Source organism: Perognathus longimembris, chromosome 28, assembly GCF_023159225.1.
Source record: "Perognathus longimembris pacificus isolate PPM17 chromosome 28, ASM2315922v1, whole genome shotgun sequence".
In the NCBI taxonomy this organism is placed as follows: domain Eukaryota; kingdom Metazoa; phylum Chordata; class Mammalia; order Rodentia; family Heteromyidae; genus Perognathus; species Perognathus longimembris.
The window spans coordinates 66948446-66962093 of record NC_063188.1 but is presented as its reverse complement, the minus strand read 5'-3'; the positions used below and the strand labels follow the sequence as shown (position 1 = coordinate 66962093).

Sequence of the window (13648 nt, the reverse complement as noted above, 5' to 3'; positions counted from 1 at the left end):
CCCATTGGAAGATCTCTGTAGGGAATAACACACATGGGCTCTCATCTCCTGTGATGAGACCACTTTATCCTGTAGTATGTCCTGAGGGATTTTTGTGGGAGGTTCTTTTTTTTATTTTCATAATCCTTTTTTTTAATTCCATAAAGGGATCCTGTGACATTTAAGAAAGGAGAGAGGCCCAAGTGGGTATTTGATTATCTACAATGATTCAAGTAAGGAAGATAGCACAGAAAGTCAAGGGAAGAGAAAACAGCAATTTTACTGACTCCTTCACAGAGGGAATTAGCAGAGACAAAGATCAGTTTGATCATACAAAATGGGAACCTGGAGCTATGATTCCAACTGCAATAAACATGGGAGTAATGTATAGAAAATTTCTAAGCTAGCTACTCAGGAGGTTGAGATCTGATGATCACAGTTCAAAGCTAGCCTAGGCAGGAAAATTTGTGAGACTCTTATTTCCAATTAACCACCAGAAAACCAGAAGTAGCGCATGCCTCAAAGTGGTAGAATGCTAGTCTTGAGCACAAATGCTTGGGGACAGTGTTCAGGCACTGAGTTCAAGCCCCAGGACTGACCAAAAAAATAAAAAAAAATAGAAAAGAAAAGTTCTGGCCTTAACTTCTATGGAGCTCTGAGCCACCCTTATTCTCTTTCCCTTATTTCTCTAGGCCAACACAAATCACTGGCCCTAAGTTTGGCACTACAGAATTAACTGCCCCCAAATGTAGGCAGAATGAAAAGATTCTGTATCACTTGGCAGCGAACGTAATGAGGACCACAGCAGTTTTGCACTGGGTACCCCAAGGAACAAGGAACACCAACAAATAAATAATAAAAATGTCTCCTCTGTCCTCTCACACATTAGGTCAGGGAAAGACAGAACTGCTAACAATTGCTTCAAGGTCTTGATCAAAATCCTCAGCCCTCTTCTGTGACTGAGTTCCTGATTGGCAAGTGATGGGAACCTCACAGGCTTTAGCTGGGGTCATTCTCATATCTGGTTTACTCATTCACCTGGAGTGAATAAGGGTGTCCTGGCTTTACCCAACACTTCCCTGTCTACTGCTCCATCAGACTGTGAGATTTCTGGCAGATTTTGAGGCACTCTGAGCCCGCTGGACCACAGCAGAACACTTCTCAGGTTGCAGCAACTTGTTTTCAAACAGACCTTCATTGCAGGGTATTCCATGAGAACCATCAACTGGCCAAAACCATCTACTCTGCCATTTTAAAATTCCCTCTCAAAGGTATGTTGTCATGTCAAATGAAGACTCCAATGCCATTTAACTTTCCCTGGGCAAACTCTCCCTCATACCTTGAGCCATTTGAGAAGGTCAGTACCCCAAGGCCATTAAAGAGCCCATTTTCAAAATGACCCAGGTAGGTGCCACCATCTACAAACATCAGTTGACCAAAGCCATGTCTTCGGCCTTCCTTTCACTCTCTACAATATTCCTCCCACTGGAGTAAGTGAAAGAACCTTTTGTCAGCATCACGATGACAGCATATGGAAGACCAGGGTGAAAATTGGGCTTGACCTTTCCGAACGACACGGGGCTCCAGTCACCTGGGCCTTGGCTCTGCCGGGCTCCCCACGGCCACCTTCCACTCCACCACCTCCACCAGCATCCTTGGCTGCAGCACTGAGCATGCGGGAGGTTCTTTTAAGAAATATTCTTTTCAGAAATATGTACATGGTGGGGGTTTTGTTGTTGTTGTTATTATTCATTTTTTCTAATCATCGATTGACTAATAATCAGATAATAACTATGAACATTCCTCTCTGTTAAAGAAAGCCTTTTAGGGCTGAAAATGTGGCTTAGTGGTAGCATGCTTGCCTAGCATGCATGAAGACCTGGGTTCGATTCCTCAGCACCACTTAAACAAAAAAAGCCAGAAGTGGTGCTGAGGCTCAAGTGGTAGAGTGCTAGCCTTGAACAAAAAGAAGCCAGGGACAGCGTTCAGGCCCTGAGTCCCAAGCCCCAGGAATGGCAAAAAAAGAGAGAAGGAAATAGAAAACCTTTTAGAAAGTTGCAGCCCAAACTTTTTAACTGTTTTAGTGGTACTGAGGTGAATCTCAGACTATGCGCTTTCTTATTTTTCACCACAAATAACTTGCCTTACTTCTGTGAACATTCACTAGGTACTAACAGTTCCTTCCTCTAGATTATCCTTTGCCTCTTCCCCTCCCTATGCCCAGCCCACATTGGAGTCTTGCCCTCTGGTGTGCCCCTCACCTCCTGTTCAACCTAGCTCAGCCCACCCTTCTAGCACTACTAGCACAGAAACCTCCAGATAAACCGAGTTCCTGGTGGGTGTGGTGTGCTACCTGGAATCTCAACACTCAGGACACAGAGGTTGGAGAGTGGCTAGGTTGAAGCTAATCTTAAGCTACATAGTAAAACCTTGTCTCAAAAAGAAACAAACCTAGGCCACATCCCTCCTCTTCCTTCTGTATTATTTTTAGAGTTTGTAGTATCCATAGAGGAAGTTGACTTCATGAGGTCAGATTCTCATCCTTACAGTATAAGTGGAGGAGTGACAAACCTATCCCACCAGGGAGGTGCTGCTGGTTCCCACTTGAAATCCTAGCTACTCAGAAAGCTGATATTTGAGGATCACAGTTCAAAGCCAGCCCAGGCAGGAAAACTCACAAGACTCTTATCTTCAATTAACCAGCAAAAAGCCCAAAGTGGAGTTGTGGCTTAAGTGGTAGAGTGCTAGCTTCCCTGATAGCATACATAACCTGAGCTCAAGCCCCAGCACCAACAAACACACACACACACGTGTTATAAATATTTCCTCCTACTAAGCAGGTTGCTGTTTTGCTTTGTTAACAGTTTCATTTGTTGTCCAAAACCTTTTAGTTTGATATCGGTGCACTTGTCTAATTTTTTTGTTATCCATGCTTTTAGTATTATACACAGATCATTGTACAATGGCTTCTTCTTCCTTCTATTTTGGGCTACAAATTCTTTCAATCCAGTTAGCTTGGTACTCAAAGGGATCACCTCCCTTTTGTGCTGCCCTTCAGGAACCATTATCATTTTGTGCCTAACATCTAGTGACCTGAATACCACTTTATTTCTATATATTTTTAATAATTTTCTTTTATTTTGGTTGTTCTCTTTTGGTTGTTCTTGATTTCAAGAGGAAAGTCAAGGCTGGCCCTTGTTATATAATTCAGGCAGAAACCATATCTTTTACATTAAAAAATATATATTGCCAGGAGCCAGTGGCTCATGCCCGTAATCCTAGCTATTTAGAAGGCTGAGATCTGAGGATCATGGTTTGAAGTAAGCCTGGGAAGGCAAGTCCATGAGACTCTTATTTCTAATTAGCCATTTAAAAAAGCTGGAAAAGGAGCTGTGGCTCAAGTGGTAGAATGCTAGCCTTGAACAAAAAACTCAAGACCCTGAGTTCTAGCTCCAGGATCAGCACACATAAAAATATTATGTTGGCTATGTACAATTGCTCATGCCTTTAATCCTAAGTATTCTGGAGGTTGAGTTCAATTTGAGGCCATCCTGGGCAAAAAATTTCACAAGACATCATTTTAACCAATAAAAATCTGGGCATGATGTTGCATGCTTGTCATTACAGCTCTACAGGAAGTGTAAACAGTAGGATCGCAGTCCTTCCTGGCCCAGGCATAAATATAAGAGGCCATGATTGTAAACAGTGAAAGCAAAATGACTGGAGGCATGGCTCAAGTAGTAAAGTGCCTCCCTAGCAAGTTCAAGGACCTGGAATCAATTTTGACAAGAAAAATATATCTAGGAAGACAAAACCTGTTTCAATAGATTGTAAATATTTTCCTTTATTTAATAACCCAGAGTTCATTCATGCCTTTATTAATAAGTACTTTCCCATAGCCTTGTCTGTGAGTATGTGTGTTACATTAAACTGAATATTTCTTTTGAGACTGAAAGTATAGTCTATGACCACCACTGGGGAAACTCATTAGAAACACAAAATCTCATGTCTTATCCAAACTCTACTGGAACCAGAAACTGGGGGTAGGGTGAAGTAGTCTCTGTTTCAAGAAATTCTCCAGGGAGTTATGATGCATGCCAATGCTGTAGAATCACTGTTCCAAACGAACCCTTTCTTCAGGAATATTTGTGGCTTGAAAGCTTGGATAGGTGTTTAATAACAGGGGCTCTTAATTATCCCTCTGCCAATGCACAATCATTGATCTCATCATGTATGGAAACACTAAAGTTACCAAAACACAGATAAGGAGAACTAAAAAAGATATTAAGTGATTTCTAGACTTCCTTGCCAATATTATTATAAAGAACTCATTATTATTCTTTTGCGAGCAGGTAGTTTTCTTTGTACAGAAAATTTGCTTCAGCATCTCATACATGACTTGAAGAATGTTTAGAGGAAAATACTTTTATTGTAGACAATCTTCTGGTCCCTTAAATGTAATGAACTTTCTTTAGCTAACTAATTTCCTAAGAAGTATTGATTTTCAAATATCTTTCCAAAGCTGTATATGATAGCTAGCTACGGTATCAGTACAGCTTGTAATTCTTTTGTATTCCAACGTCCTAATTACCATGTTAGGTTTTCTCATTTACTACTAACAAAAGTTACTCAAGTGTCAGATAAATGATTGGATACTCTGCAATTATTTTGCACAGTTAAGATAAATATAATTGGGAAGCTACTGGTCACGACTATAAATCATAATTACTCAGGAGACTAAGATCTGAAGTATTTCTGTTCAAAGCCATTGGATTAAGAAAGTCTTTAAGACTCTATTCTCCAGGTAAGCACAAAAAGCAACCAGAATTGAAGCTGTTGGTCAAGTGTTAGAACACTAGCCTTGAGCACAAAAGCTCAGGAAAGGGCCCAGGCCCTGAGTTTAAGCTCCAGGATTAACACACACACACACACACACACACACACACACACACACACACACACACACACGCACAGATGAATCTGGTACTTTATATATGTAGTATGAACTCCAAGCAGACAAACTTTAGCACACAAAATAACCTAAAGCTTAGATACATAGGATACTGATAGATTAATTATTTTATAATTGATGGAAATTTCTACAAAATATATTTAAACTATGAAGGTAACACCAACACAGGCACAATTTTAAGTCTATGTAATACCCCTAATTGAAATGGGTTCTTAAGGTGAAATCCTCCTTTCTCTCCTCCCATTCCCCCTCTTTCTTTCCCTCCCTCCCTCTCCATGCAACAGTCTTTTTTCAGGTATTCCCCAAGGGAGGCCTATTTTCCCACTTTGTAATGAAGGTAGGGGTACTCATGCATCAGTCCCAAGCTTGCACACCTCTATCAAATTATAAACAAAAGGTGTTGTTGGAAAAAGAAGAGATAGCAGAGTCAAAGATCCAAGAGTTCCAATCCTAGCGCCATGGCTTATTAACAGAATATATGCCTCTCAAAGCCTGCTTTCTCTTCTTCAAAGTCTGCTTTCTCCTCTTCAAAGTATGACAATAGGACTCATCACAGAGTAAAAGATGAAAAGGCAATGTCTGACACTAAATAGATGCTAAATAAGTCAATCTGGTTTTTTTCCCTCCTTTTTACCTTTTTCTTTCAAACAGACTCTGTGTTCCCAATCTTTTAATTGTTTTTGTTTGTACTGAGGCTTAAACTCAGGGCTTCAGACTCTTGTTTTGCTTTTTGTATTCAAATCTGGTGCTATACAGTTGAGTGACAGCTCCACTTCTGATTTTTTTTGCTAGTTAATTAAAAACAAGAATCTCAGGGATATTTCTGCCTAGCTTGAAATCATAATCTTCAGCTCTCAGCCTCCTGAGTAGTGAGGATTACAGTCATGAGCCACCAGTGCCTGGCTTGTGTCCCCAATCTTGATATGACCTACTGATCCCAGTATAGTCCTAGGCATATAATATGCATGCAATAAATACTTAAGAAAAAAATCTGAGTAGACTTCAAACATGACATTTAACTTTCAGAAAAATTGAGGGCTCTTCCTCCTCCTTTTCATTTTTGGCGTGGTTGGATGTGCATGGAAAGAAGAGGGGAATTTCCTTGTATTTTATACAAATAATATTGCTGAAAACTGAAAAAGAAGCAAAAATACTTGGCATAATCTGTTTTCCTTTTTCTGGTGGTGTGTAAAATCACCCTTTAAAACCATGTAGAAGCACTTATTTGTGGAAGACAGTAAGATCTGAGAACCTAAGCTTCTGAGAAATGAAGAGGCTTGCCCCGGGTCACTTAGCAAGAAAATAACTGTGATTCCAGCTCTGCACCCTGTCCACTATTAATAGACTTCCTGAGAATTGAGCACACTTGAATACAACTGAGAATGGCCCGGAGTGAGCAATTCTTTGTAAACCAAGTTGACAAGCACATTTTGATGAGCTTTCTATAGCCTTCTTGAAAAGGAATCAGCTGAGAGAAATCCAACCCCCAACTTAGAAAAAGATTGGTGGTAGGCAACCTTTTTAAAATAACCATGTCCTTCTCTCATGCCCTTCCTTGGTTCTGGCTTCCTCCCTGAATTCCAACTTGCAATTAGCTGGATGCTAGTGTCTCTGCCAGGGAAAGAAATCCTGATGGGCATCTCAGAGAGGATCTTCACTGGCACCTTGAGTGAAAATTGCAGTGTACTGGGAGTCTGAACAGTCTGGGAACAGGGATAGGACATGGAGGCTACTGGTGAGACCATACGTGGTAAAAAAAAAAAAAAAAAAAAAAAAAATTGGTGAAATTCTCTGTCTTTTCCCGGCAGTGGAAGTCAAGAGTGTTGTGGTCGTTCCTCCATGGAGGAATGTCTTTGTGGCCATTGGGGAAAAAGTCAGATTTAGTTGTACCAGTGAGTGGAAATACCCTCCTCACTTTGCTTGAATACCTAGGTACTCAAACTTGTATGACAGCATTTATAGTCAGGAAAGCTAAGATTAACCTCATTCCTACTATATACCTCTGAACCTCCCTGGACTTCCATTTTTTTATTGTATGAAGGAGAAATAATAAAAATTGCTGGATTGACCCCATTTATTTGTTGTGACGATCAAACAAGAGAGGATCATGAAAGCACCCTGTAGAGCCCACAGACAAACATAAGGAATTGTTACCTCTATAAAGAAAATGATAGATGACTAAAGGAACAGTAGGGCATGAGGATGGAGGAGAGCCCCAGAATTGATTGATGCCACCTTCTCAGAGATGCTGCTAGGAATATTAGTTGGCAACAACATTAAAGCTGTATACTGCTCAGTTTTCAAATCTTGAAAAGATACAATTTAGGGGTTAGGATGCACAACACGTGCTGCAAATGAAAATTCATGAAAAGCAGTTGCATTGGGTGCCAATGGGTCACATCTTTAATCCTAGCTCCCCAGAAGACTAAGATCTAAGGATCATGATTTAAAGCTATCCAGAGCAGAAAAATACATAAGGCTTTTAGCTCCAGTTAACCAGCAAAAAGAATTGGAGCTGTGGATCAACTGATAGAGCACTTACTTTGAGTGAGTGAAAAAAGCTAAGGAACAGCATCTAGGCCCTGAGGTCAAGCCCATAGTACACACACAGAACACACACACACACACACACAGAGGTGGGGAGGGAGGAAGGGAAGAAGGGATGGAGGGAGGGAGGGAGGAAGAGAGTTGTAGTCATTGCTTTCTAAGTAATAGAATTGTATGAAGAAAGTACTTGTCGGTCGGCAAGCCCCTTGACCTTATAAAAGGGGCCAAGCTAAGTTGGAGGGCAACACAAATTGCTATCATGAAATGTTTATTGAGATATTACAGAATGCAAAATGATGTAGACATGGTGGATTATAGTTATACAGGAATATACAAATGGCCTGAGTTCCATTTGATACTTCATGTAACATTTCTTAATGTGTCAGTGTAAGAAAAGGTTTCTGGGAGCTGGGAATGTGGCTTAGCAGTAGAGTGCTTGTCTTGCACGCATGAAGCCCTGGGTTCGATTCCTCAGAACCACATGAACAGAAAAGGCCAGAAGTGGAGCTGTGACTCAAGAGGTAGAGTGCTAGCCTTGAGCAAAAGAAGCCAGGGACAGTGCTCAGGCCCTAAGTTCAAGCCCCAGGACAGGTTAAAAAAAAAAGAAAGAAAAGAAAAAGAAAAGGTTTCTGTCCAGATGCTAGTGGTTCACACTTTCAATCTTTACTCAGGAGACTGATATGTGAGGATCAAGGTTCAAAGCCAACCCTAGTAGAAAAGTCTGTAAGATTTGAGTTCCCGAGGAAGACGGCGGAGGAGAAGTAGAGCGCTTGCGGAGCTCCCTCCGATATCATAGTTTTCTCACCCCATAGAAACTGTTACTCCTAGAAAGACAGCCAAAGTAAGTTCTAACAGTACAGGGATTCTGAACAGGAAGGAAAAATCGACTTTGCTGGTCTGAAAACACAGATTTGAGCTCCGGGCGGCGTCCCGCCGCCGCGCCAGCGCTGGCTCTGGCACAGCGCCCGGCACAACCCCCCCCCCCCCCCGCACTCCGCACAGCTAAAGCGTTAAATACTCCAGACGGCGGCTGAGCACGGAGGACCTGACATCGCAGAGACAGCGTAAGTACCCCACAAAAGTTATTCTCACTTGTGCCCACATTCCAGCTTCTGGAAGGCATCCCTGTCCCCACCGCCAGAGCAAAGCGCCATCTTTGCCACTGGCATAGGGTCAGACCAGACTGGAACTGAAGCAGGCCTGGGGAAAGCGAGGTCAAAAAAGCCATCTTTGAAAAGGGCAGGAGGGGCGGAATCAGTGAGAACCAGCTCCGCCCAGAAGAACACCCCCTGCCCTGGCGGGAGGCAAGTCCGGGGCTTAGCTAGAGGTGCCCCGCCCTGCCCGCTGGAATTTCTAAACTTAAAGCAAAAGCTGCGAGCAGCTACCAGGGGCACGGAAACACCAGACGGAGGAACAAACAGTTCCTGGGACAGCTCAACGGTCCCGTCACAGAGGAAGCGAATTCCCAGCCCAAAACGGAGCTGCATTCCATACCCACCTATGCCAAGGAGGCCGCCTCCCGCAGGCAAGCAACTCTCAGCGGAGCAAAACAGGCCAGAGGCGCCCCGCCCTGCTGTGTTCACAGCCTAGTCAAGACCAGGCATCAAAGGCAGCGGCCCCACAGCAGACAGAGGAGCCACAGTTCCTGAGACTGCTCACGTCCCCATCGACAGAGGACGACCAAGGCCTGCCTGCAAGCTGTGCGAACCTCAGAGACCCACGATAGCACCAACAGGGGAGAAGGTCAGAACAGAACCACCCCTTGCCAACTGAAATCAAGTCAAACCAGCCAATCAGGAAAATAGACTGCAGTCTATTGCAGGGAAACCAGAGACTGGGGAGAGAAACCACCCAAACAAGGAGGACTCCTTTTTTTTTTTTTCTTTTCAAACATTTTTTTTAAACTTTTTTTTAAATTTTCTTTTTAATTTTTTCACGTCTGAAACATCATTGGTTGTTTTGGGTTTTTTTTTTTTTTGGTTTGTTTGTTTTTGTTTGTTTGTTTTCCATTTTTACCGGTTTGTTTTATCAAGTTTTTTTTTGTGTTTGATTATTTGTTTGGGTTGTTCCTTTTCTGTTATTTTCCTTTTTATTTACTTATGCTTCCTTTTAAAATAATTTTTCTTTGTTTTGTGTATCTGTCTTCCAGTATTTTTACTTTATTTCTCTCGTTGCATCCTCTTCCTTTAAAAATTACTTTCCTATAAATAACACCTCCACCCTTTTCTGCTAACTCTCCAGTGTCTGTCATTTTAACATTGTTCTTTCTACTGATTCTACTCTTCTCCACATTTCCACGTCACTGAAACTAAACCAAAAGCACCAGCCCCCCCAATACATTTTACTCTATTCTCTTTACTAACTCCAACTTACCCTCCTGACTTACTGCCTGGACCTCCAGGTTCCATTGACTCCTGGTTATTGGATAGAGGGTATCCCAGCTTAATAGGAGTTAATCAAAGGGGTTCATAGAGAAAGCCAGTCCTAAAAGATCTTAATATAAAAACAAGAATTGCGTATAGGGTTGTAACAGTAAATAAGTAACTACTGAATACAGGGCCCAGGATAGATGGTTATATTGAAATTGTATTCTTTAGGAACACCAAATCTAACTTTATAGACAGGTATACAAGTTATCTGTATATAATTGTGAAATTGTAAGATTTACACAACAGTGCTTGGTAAGGGCTACTTTGGGTCTTAAACGGTGCTCACGGGTGCTGGTAGACTGGCATTCCCAATTCAAATGGGCAGAAGAAACACAAGAAAGATGGCAAACAATGAAGTCTTATCCCCCACTCAAAACAAGCAGGAAGCAGAGCAGCCAATCAAAAACAAAGAAGAAAACCCTCAAAATGCTCTACAAAGTCTACTGATAAACATGATAAATGAAAAGTTTGAATCTCTTCAGTCAATTATGTTAGAGCATGAGGAGGCAAAGCAAAAATTAATGGAGAATTTCATGGCATCCACAAATAGAAAGATAAATGAACTTCAAGAGTCAAATGAAAAGATAGCTACCCAGCTTAAAGATATGAGAGACAACACTCAAAACCAAAGTAATGAAGTTAATGAAGTAAAGAAGTCCATACAGGACCTAAGAAATGACATGGAAATTATCAGGAAAGACCAGTCAGAAGGAAAAGAGATTCGAAATCAAGTAGCTAGCCTACAGTCCCGACTAACTGAAGCAGAGGATCGAATCTCAGGAGCTGAAGATTCCTTAGATTCTATGGAGAAAGATCAAAAATCAATACAAATCCAGTCCAAGCAACAAAACAGATCGCTACAGGAGATTCAAGACACGATCAGGAAGCCCAATGTAAGGATAATAGGTATTGAGGAAAACTTGGAGAAAGAGGTTAATGGGATAGGCAAACTATTTAACAGAATATTAGCTGAGAACTTCCCAAACATCCAGAAGGAAAGGCCTATACAGATACAAGAAGCATTTAGAACCCCAAATCGACCAGACAAGAATAGGACTTCCCACCGACACATTGTGATCAAAACAGCTTCAGCAGAGTGCAAGGAAAAAATACTCAAAGCTGTTAGGGCAAAGAAAACAATCACATATAAAGGAAAAGCAATCAGAATTACCCCAGACTTCTCAGCAGAGACCATGAAAGCAAGGAGAGCCTGTAATGAAGTATACCAAACTCTAAATAAAAATAACTACCAACCAAGAATTCTGTACCCAGCCAAACTCTCCTTCATAGCCGAAGGTCAAATAAAAGTCTTCCACAATAAGGAAAAACTGAAACAATATATCTCCACCAAACCAGCTTTACACAAAATCCTTAAAGATGTACTATACAGGGAAAATAATCAAGATCCCAACACAGACAGAGAAATGAACCCTAACTAGTAAACACTAGATCAAGAAATGGGAAGACACAGCTTTAAACAAGATAGTGATAATGAAAGGAACAAACGATCACCTCTCAATCCTAACTGTCAACATTAATGGACTTAATTCTCCAATCAAACGACATAGGCTCATAAGTTGGATCAAAAATCAAGATCCATCTTTCTGCTGCCTCCAAGAGACACATCTATCCAGCAAAAGTAAACATCTTCTAAAAGTGAAAGGCTGGAAACAAATCTATCAAGCAAATGGCCCCCATAAGCAGGCTGGAGTTGCAATCCTAGTATCAGACAAAATTCACTTCAAATTAAAAAAGGTAAGAAGAGACAAAGAAGGTTACTACATACTAGTAAAAGGATCTCTCCAACAGGAAGAAATAACCATCCTAAATATCTACACACCAAATGCAGGAGCACCCAACTTCATCAAACAAACACTACTGGCTCTAAAAACATTCATAGACCCAAACACAATGATAGTGGGGGACTTTAACACTCCACTATCACCTCTGGACAGATCAACACGCCAAAAACTGAACAAAGAAACCACAGAACTAAATAGTTGCATAGACCAACTAGACTTAATCGACATCTACAGAATATTCCACCCAGCAAGGACAGAATACACATTCTTTTCGGCAGCACATGGAACATTCTCCAAAATAGATCACATCTTAGGGCACAAAGAAAATCTGTACAAATTCAGAAGTATCAAAATCATTCCCTGCATTCTCTCAGACCACAATGGAATAAAATTAGAGCTCAACTCATTCAGCCACCACAGAAAATCCCACATTTCATGGAGACTAAAGAACACACTGCTGAACCATCAGTGGATCATTGAAGAAATTAAAACGGAAATTCAAATGTTTATGGACTTCAACCAAGTTGAGGACACAAAGTAGCAGCTCCTTTGCGACACAGCAAAGGCAGTACTCAGAGGAAAATTTATATCTCTGAGTACATCCATCAACAAACTGGAGAAACAGCAACTCAGTAATTTAAGGAAGCACCTTAATTTTCTGGAGAGAGAACAGCAAGCCAAACCCCAAGTCAATAGACGGAAGCAAATAATTAAAATCAAAACAGAATTAAATCAATTAGAGACGAAAAAACCATCGAAAGAATCAACAAAACAAAGAGTTGGTTCTTTGAAAAAATCAACAAGATAGACAGACCCCTGGCAAACCTGACCAAAAAACGAAGGCAGCACACTCAAATAAACAAGATAAGAGATGAAACAGGTAGCATCTCCACAGAAATAACCGAAATTCAGAAAATAATAAGGGACTATTTTGCAAACCTTTATGCCAACAAATTTGAGAACTTGGAAGAATTGGATGATTTCCTAGAAAAAATTGATACCCCCAAACTCAACCATGAAGACGTAAACCTTCTAAACAGACCCATATCCAGTATTGAAATAGAAACAGCAATAAATGATCTCCCATCCAAGAAAAGCCCAGGTCCAGATGGATTCACCGCAGAATTCTACAAGGCCTTCAAAACAGAACTCACTCCAATATTTCTCAAACTCTTCAATGAAACTGAAAGAGAACGTTCACTACCAGACTCATTTTATGAAGCCAGTATAACCCTCATCCCAAAACCAGGCAGAGACTCATCACGGAAAGAGGACTATAGACCAATCTCCTTGATGAACATAGATGCAAAAATTCTCAACAAAATTCTGGCCAATCGACTTCAACAGGTCATCAAAAAAATCATACACCACGATGAAACTGGATTCATCCCAGGGATGCAAAGCTGGTTTAATATACGCAAGTCAATTAATGTAATCCACCACATCAACCGGAGCAAGGTAAAGAACCACATGGTTTTATCGCTGGATGCGGAAAAAGCGTTCGATAAAATCCAGCACCCATTTATGCTAAAAGCCCTGGAAAAACTTGGATTCCAGGGAACATTCCTGAATATAATCAAGGCAGTTTATGACAAACCAACAGCAAGCATAAGTCTAAATGGTGAAAAACTAAAGCCATTCCCTTTAAAATCAGGAACAAGGCAGGGATGTCCACTGTCTCCCCTGCTCTTCAACATAGTACTAGAATTCCTAGCCAGAGCAATTAGGCAAGAAGAGAATATAAAGGGGATCCAAATAGGAAAAGATGAAGTTAAACTTTCTCTCTTCGCAGATGACATGATCCTATACCTAAAGAATCCCATAGACTCTACCCCCAAGCTACTAGAGCTGATCCAAAACTTTGGCAAAGTTGCAGGATATAAAATAAACCTTCAAAAATCGATGGCCTTTCTCTATGC

At 41.0% G+C, this 13648-nt stretch overlaps 1 pseudogene; it reads right to left on the bottom strand.

The window, feature by feature from the left end:
• Positions 1-1073: 1073 nt before the first annotated feature.
• On the bottom strand, positions 1074-1496 carry LOC125343090 (annotated as a pseudogene).
• Positions 1497-13648: the final 12152 nt, after the last annotated feature.